This window comes from Antedon mediterranea, chromosome 3, assembly GCF_964355755.1.
Source record: "Antedon mediterranea chromosome 3, ecAntMedi1.1, whole genome shotgun sequence".
Taxonomy (NCBI): Eukaryota; Metazoa; Echinodermata; class Crinoidea; order Comatulida; family Antedonidae; genus Antedon; species Antedon mediterranea.
The window spans coordinates 23966200-23974770 of record NC_092672.1 but is presented as its reverse complement, the minus strand read 5'-3'; the positions used below and the strand labels follow the sequence as shown (position 1 = coordinate 23974770).

Genomic DNA, 8571 nt, shown 5'->3' with positions numbered 1-8571 from the left:
CTCTTATTCTGCAGTGTGTGCCTGATAGATGTGTATGTGTTACATCATAGTGGATATATTCATACTTTTACATTTCTAATTTACAATATCCCTGTAGTTTTCCATAATTAATTATGATAGAAGTTAGTAATTTATTATCTTATTAATCTTTACCTTAAATGAAAAAAAGAGGCAAATTGTAAGACTTAGTACTCGTCTAGGCTGACTACGCTCATAGATTTTATGTGTCAGTCGTTTGTTAAAATGGTGTGTGTTTGGCTTGGAACAGTTTGGTAATGTAGAGAATGTGTTCATGATACAAATACCTTCAAGAAACAAATGTAAAAAATGATGCTCTGCTAAAGGTATTAAACCGAGCTTTACAAAATTAAGATGATGACTGGAAAAATTGTTGAATTAAAAAAATTAGAGAACAAAATATTTACAAAACCATGTAATCTTGTCGTATAGTGGGTCATACAAAAATACAAAATCTACAAAAATCTGATCAACATGGACTGAAGACTTTAATTAAGTCAGAGGTAACTGTAATACTTTTAGTAATCTTTTTAGTTAATATAAATGACGTCATGGTGTAGTGGTATTTTCACTGGTCCTCATTTTGCAAAACCATTTTATGAATACTGTTGCATATTTACCACCACTCAAGGAGTATACAATCATGGGGGAAGTCTGTCTAAAGTCCCATTCCCTACGTTTTTTAGATTTAATTTAAGAAGGTCACAAATTACATTCATCTTATCCTATTGCGATAACTTGTTTTGGCTTTAAATGGTTAAAAATTTGAAAAATAATCGATTCTAATCAATTTAGTAGTGCATTGTTTTTTTTCTTTTTATCATATTACCATAAAACGTACATTTAAGACACGGAATGACCTGGTTTCATGTTTTAAAACTTTTAACATAAAAAACATAGGCAATGGGACTAGGATGGGATACCTTCCATCAGTGGTTAATTACTTCAAAACAATTGCGGCACACACTGTATAGTAACTATGTATCATTTTTGCTACCAAGATATTAAACAAATTTATTGCTTAAATTGTAGGCATTCAATCTTAAAATTATCAAGTCCTGCATACCTCGCGAGTCGGAAAAGCTGTGATAGACTGCTGTTACAGTAAGAAAGACAGGTACCTAAATCTCAGCTAGCTAGGCCACAGTGAGGCCGGATCGGGGGCTTAACTTTAGCCTACATACAGTTACTACACAGCTTACTATAGTAGCCTAAGGCTAAAATCATTCTTATCTTATTAGCTTAATAATTATTAGTAGGCTTAGGCACCTGTATTGTTGGAATGGCCTATTGTTATCCTTTACAAAAGTCACTGATAGCTTAACTTTACCATAAAATATGTAAAATATTACCGGGAACTAAAGTTCAAAATATGTCAACACTAACAGTCATGATTCCTGAAAACTTTTTTTGTGCCACCACATGTAGTACCCTTTACTCCATGGTAGTACACACACGTGTGCGACCTCTGCCGACGACTCACAAGAATGAGTAATCCGAGATTTTCCTTGTCCATGTGGTAGGGCGCCGCCATGAGTGAGGATGTATCTGGGGTATACAACTTTTTGTGACGGTTTCACTAATCAAAGGCTGGACCACCTATTGCTGTGTTAGGCCTTTTTTGAGAACTAATTTAGCATGTTAGTAAATAATTGTCTGTAAATGATAAATGAATGTACACTAGTTTGTTAATAAATATGTATTATAAAATAGTTTACAATTGCAAAATATATTATCATAATTCTATGTAATGTGACATGTATAATATCTATTAAATCAAGTCTTATTTAGTATGTATACATCCGCACTTATTAGGGCGGGCATCACTCTCTCTGGAGCTCTCTGTTACAAATTTCTCATGCAAAAATCGTGGAATACTCATTCTTATGATATATATTCTTTGGTCTAAGTCTAAAGAGATGACCTGGAATTTTTTAAGAAGACGTCCCTGTGAAATTAATGAAATGACGTGATGTTAATAAATTTAAAAAGTAGGCCTAATAATACGAATTTATCTAATTTCAACAACAAAAAATAATTATAAAACAGGATCATGGTTGAGATCATTGCAAGTCAGGATATAGGCCTACTATTGTGTAATAAATATTGCAGACCTAGGCCTATGGTAGGGATGTGACCCTATTCATCAATCGATCATCAAGCAATCGACAGCCTTTTAGGCCTGGAAGAACAAACCATGTCTTAATCATTATAATCTATTAACTAAAAGACGCAAGAAAGATGTAATTTGGAATGACTGTGATCAAATAATTCATACATCATCAATAATCATCTATTTATCATCAAATAATCAGAGATATCTTTTATAACCATAAGCTAACGTTGTCTTCCCAGATCGTTTCGTATTAAGTGGTGATAACGTTTTTTTAAATTTTGTTTAATGTTATATCCTAATCCTGATTTTTTAATCAAATTAATATCGCAATATATATTTTGTTCATTATTTAAGGTGTCAACATAATCATCGAAATGTAATCTTGGCCACGTGAATTACAGATGCCATTTTAATGTCTCATTAATAGTTATCCACTTTGACAAAAATTGAATTTACCTGAAAAACTGTAATTTTAAAAAGAGTCAAATTGCTACAAGTAAATGGGTTTTTGAGAGAATTTAACAATTTTATTTTGTCATTTGTCGTTTTTTTACGGAAGTGATTAATTTATTAAAACTAATAACCTACCGTATTTATTTGAATAAACGACCCGCTTTGAATGACGCGCAGCGTCCCCTTCATAAAACATCATTTGAAATAAACGCCCACCTTTCCACCTCCTCAAATAATAAATGCCCCGGGGCATTTTCCCTCAAATAACGCTCCGCCAAATGCATACACACAATATCACACATCTTTTTTTTTTATTAGGCCTACTGTTTGTTCAATAAATAGATCTATCAATATATCATTTTCAAACACAATCTCCTCAGTATTCGTATCACATTTTAAATTATTATGAATAACAATATCGAGTAATTATTTTCAACACCTTTAATACTGAATCATTTTTACTTCAAATTTAATAACATCTTAATAGTTGTAACGACATCACCTTACATTTAGATAGTTTCGGTGTCATATTACCAGTTACATTGCACCACTTGTTTAAGTAACTGTAACCTCCACAGCATCATTGAATAACACCAGGAAAAGGGTGGGTGCTATTAAAGTAGGCTACCATGAGGTACTCCACAGTTAATTGGTATGTATCAGAGACCACTCCCGCAAATCGAGTATTCATGATGTGCCATTGACGACCAAATCCTAAGCTAAATTAACCTATTGATACATACAGAGTGACCTACACGATGAACACAAATATTTGCATTAAAGCTATCTCTCTTAAAACCCTTCAGGATTTGTCAATGACGCTGATAAGATGGAAAGTTGTCGAGCTCTGCTTGCAGCTATTGCCTATTATCCGTCACTGTTATTCAAGAGAATCCATTGAAAAATGAAATATTCAAACAAAAATGGAGAGAGCGAGATAGGTCTAAGCACATTTAAAGTCTTTGCATTTTTAACCTTTCATATTGTAAACTGAGTGGACTTCTTCCAATCCTCCAAAAAAATATCTTTCACTAGTACACTGTTCAAAATATTCGGGATAATTGGCGTTAATTCAGGTGCAAAATCCATTATTAAGCTCACTGGTTAATTGTCGGAATGACCAGCTTTATATGTTTTTAAATCAAGCTATATTAAGCCTTTTCCGTACTTTCCAGGCATATATAATAATAACAATATATTTATTTTAAAACGGAGGCTCGTTCACAACAAAATGTGTTCTTCTACGAGACCGTATTAAAGAAATACAATCACAATATAAAAATGATGAACAAATTATACAAAAAAAAAGTATATGAATATAACTGGGGAGGTTCTCTTGATGGCCTTAAAATAAGTAACAATTTATCGATTTTTTAAAATAGAATTCTTGTTTCAAGCAATATTTTTCTTAAAATAAGTAAGAATATTCCGATTGGTATTTTTTTGAATTCTTGTTTCAAGCAAGATATTTCTTAAAATAAGTAAGAATATTCCGATTTGTATTTTATAGAATTCTTGTTTCAAGCAATATATTTCTTAAAATAAGTAAGAATATTCCGATTTGTATTTTTTTGAATTCTTGTTTCAAGCAAGATATTTCTTAAAATAAGTAAGAATATTCCGATTTTTATTTTTTGAATTCTTGTTTCAGGCAATATTTTTCTTAAAATAAGTAAGAATATTCCGATTTGTATTTTTTGAATTCTTGTTTCAAGCAATATTTTTCTTAAAATAAGTAAGAATATTCCGATTTGTATTTTTTGAATTCTTGTTTCAAGCAATTTTTTTCTTAAAATAAGTAAGAATATTCCGATTTGTATTTTTTGAATTCTTGTTTCAAGCAAAATATTTCTTAAAATAAGTAAGAATATTCCGTATTTTATTTGTAGAATTCTTGTTTCAAGCAATATTTTCCTTAAAATAAGTAAGAATATTCCGATTTGTATTTTTTAGAATTCTTGTTTTAAGCAATATTTTTCTTAAAATAAGTAAGAATATTCCGATTTTTAATTTTAATATTCTTGTTTCAAGCAATATATTTCTTAAAATAAGTAAGAATATTCCGATTTGTATTTTTTGAATTCTTGTTTCAAGCAATATTTTTCTTAAAATAAGTAAGAATATTCCGATTTGTATTTTTTGAATTCTTGTTTCAAGCAATATTTTTTTTTAAATAAGTAAGAATATTCCGATTTGTATTTTTTGAATTCTTGTTTCAAGCAATATATTTCTTAAAATAAGTAAGAATATTCCGATTTTTATTTGTAGAATTCTTGTTTCAAGCAATATTTTTCTTAAAATAAGTAAGAATATTCCGGTTTGTATTTTTTAGAATTCTTGTTTTAAGCAATATTTTTCTTAAAATAAGTAAGAATATTCCGATTTATATTTTTAGTTTTCTTGTTTCAAGCAATATATTTCTTAAAATAAGTAAGAATATTCCGATTTTTATTTGTAGAATTCTTGTTTCAAGCAAAACTTTTTTTTAAATAAGTAAACAAGAAGTCTATCAAATAAAAACCAGTAAATGTTTATTTATTTTAAGAAAAGTATTGCTTGAAACAAGAATTCTATCAAATTAAAATTCGTAAATTCTTACTTATATTGGGAAAAAAATTGCTTGAAACAAGAATTCTATAAAATATAAATCATTAAAAATTTATTTTAAGAACAATAAATGAATACTCATTTTAAGTAATATTTTACTTAAACAAATAAATTCAAGAATGTTATAAAACATAATATTAACAATACTGTTATTTTCATTAAGAACTACAATTTACATGACATTAGGTACAATAATATATACAACTTCTTTAAAACAAACTTGTTTTTATTAATAATAAAATGCCATCAAAAGAAAACTTAAAAACATTAAAATGGTAAAATACAAATTTCGTAAAATTCTTCTCCCGCACCTGGGCTTTAAACTATTAGGTGTCTTTAAATTTATTAATGTATACTAATGATGATTCAACAGCCTTTGTCAAGTGTACAGGTGTGTTTTCATCACAAATCACTAACTGTTAAAGGATAGTGAGGCCTACTTCTTTTCATTTTGGATAATCGAAATCCAGAAGGTAAAAAGTGGAGAGGAGAGTAACTAGAGCCTCATCTAATTTTGCTTTCTTTGTAGTTAGAATTGTTTGCTAAACTTTAATGTAGGCCATTTCTGTGTCCAAAAGCAATACCGGCATATTACCTGATCGGCGTGAAGACCAGGATTCTGGATCTTTATTCATGTTCCTAACATGAAAAGAGATTAATATAGTTTTAGTTATTACTGTATTTAAAATATGTGTAACATCATCAACTAATTGGGTACGGTGTGGTTTTAGAGTCCTATATCTGGGGCGGTAAACACAAAAACATGACGCAATATTAGAACGGTGGTAAGAATAATTTTACATTATAAGACATAAGGGTGGGTGGAATATGCATTTGAACTTTTTAATCACAAACTTTGCCCTGTTTATACCGATCCCAAAGACAGGCCTGGCTGTATCTATTATTTTTAGTTAAATTATTAGGGTCTAAATTTATTTTTAATATTACTATTTAGGAAGACAATACGCAAAACGGTGTTCAATCCTGATTGATGTTTTTATTCCGTATCATTGTTTATAATAACAATTGTTTGATTTTAATAAATTATTGTAAACATAGTATATACCTTGAATTTTAAGCTAAGATAAATTTGATTTTAAAAAAACACTTTAAGATATTTTTTTTAATGTACATAATGTTACTTGTATTTTAAATTTAAAAAAACACTAAATACCTTCAAGGTCGGCAGACTTTTTTTGATGAGTTTTTCCCAACAAATATGTTTGACAGATTTGACAACATATGGGTTATCTTTGAACCTAACCAAAAATAACAAATTGAAAACATTATATTATATAAATTTATTTAAATGAGTATTTTCCTCACTACCATTGGTCCATTATAAAACTATTTATGAATAGATAAAAGTATAAAAACATACACTGTACTTACCAGATGGAGGACTGGTGTTTCTCTTTAAAATACCAAAATAAACTATATTATTCTCTTCTTTGGAAAAATTTGCTAAGCACTTTTTTAAAAAGCTTTCTTTTGTATTTCATTCCTCTTTGCCTAGTAATAATTAGTATCCTTCGAACTTCTTCAATTACCTAACAAATAATTTAAGATATTGTAAATAACACAGTTTTTTAAAAAGAAATTTAATATAACAATTTTAGTTATGCAGTACGTATGTTTTTTGTTTGTTTTTTTAGTATGTTTTTTTTTAAATTTAGAGTTAAAAACATTAAGTTTCAATATCGATGTGATCACTTCGGGGATTACTTAGTGTGTACAATTAATTAAATATAAAGAAGTGTTTTTAAATGTTATTATATTTCTCATTGGAATATGTGTATATAATATAATCCTTCGTAGATATTTCATGGCTACATTACAAAATAACTGTTACATTATAATTGTATTATTATCTATTATTAGGCCTTCCTTATACCTAGCTGAAATAGGTCCGACAATATTTGTCCCCTCTGTCAATGTCTGAACTAAAATGCTAAGCTAAACCTATACACCTGTCCGTCAGTACAGGCATAGTAGGCTAGCCTAGACCTACTAGTTCCAGGCCTACAGTATTACTAACTAGGAAGGAGCCTAGGCTAGGCTAGGCCTAGACTGCTGGCAGATTAAAATATAATTATTAATTAGGCCTAGGCCTACGAACCTGTTAAAATGTTGGCCACTTCTTCATCTATTTCTCGGATCTTCAACAAAGCGTCTTCCTTCGACATTATATTAGACTAATCTTACTAGGCCTATTGAAGCATTTAATATATAAATTGCGATGAAAGGTGTCTTTTACTTACAAACTCTAGATTTTGAATGATTACTTTAAAAAACCGTTGGCCATGATCCCGCCGGGAGCTAGGTCATCGACCACACACAGTGTTGTTTTTCAACTATAACCAAAAATTTATCGCTGGCCTTTTACCCAGAATGTATAAGGTCATTATACTGCTCAACGTTAAAGCATGGAGGTATAAACCTCCATGGTGGTTAAAGCAAATCTATAAAACGTCTGGACCAACAGTAATACGACAGACAATAATAATGACACATGTTTGTTGCAGTCCGAAAAAAAGCGATAAGTTGGTGCCAGTAAACTGAAGTAGGTACAGTATTTGCTACCCTATTTGCTAAGGCATTATAATTCAATTCATGGAAATACTCCGAATTTTCGAGTAACATGTGGAATTGGTGGTTCGATTTTTTTTTTCGTACATAAGTTGGGGACCCCTTCATGAAACGTCACAAAATAAACATGAATAATTCATCAGTTAAATTTGTTGTTCCGTGTGCACCCAAGCGTATAGCAACAAGAAGTGATTACACAACTGCGATACGATACTTTCTACAGTAGGCCTAGGATTATAAGTCAATTCACGTGATTGCCTTCGCGCACTCTTCTTCACACAAAATGTGTCGAGTCGAGGCTAATCGACAGCTAGGCAAATACGGCAAGACATTAAACTAAGTAGTAATTCATTGGACATAGCCCAAAAAAAGCTTAGACCCACAAGAATAAAGAATGTGTATAATTTGTGTACTGTATTTTTTTAATTCTGCTATTTTATTATCAAACAATATGCATGTACTCAAAGGAACTTTAAAAATGCGCGTATATAAACACATGAGATGGGAAGATTTGACCCACGAGAATAAAAATGTATTTTTGTGTAATGTTTATTGTTTAATTTTGCTGACTTATTACTAGACTCGGATTGTGTCATACCAAAGATAGTTACCTACACTATAGTGTAACTATCTTTGGTCATACCTAACACACACACGTCACACACACCCACACAGCTACTACTAGAATAGACATGGGTTTAGAGACTAATAATTAGGCCTAATAGTATTAATAGAAACTATAGTTTTAACACGTAATTCTTTAGTAAAAAATTATATTAAAAACACCA

At 30.1% G+C, this 8571-nt stretch overlaps 1 long non-coding RNA gene across 1 annotated transcript; it reads right to left on the bottom strand.

The window, feature by feature from the left end:
- Nucleotides 1–5280: 5280 nt before the first annotated feature.
- LOC140043728 (uncharacterized) lies at nt 5281–7843 on the bottom strand. The gene is made up of 4 exons (XR_011844371.1): nt 7314–7843; nt 6587–6744; nt 6369–6453; nt 5281–5833 (listed from the first exon to the last, which is right to left on the bottom strand). It is a non-coding gene; the product is annotated as an uncharacterized lncRNA (long non-coding RNA).
- Between the last annotated feature and the right edge of the window lie 728 nt (nt 7844–8571).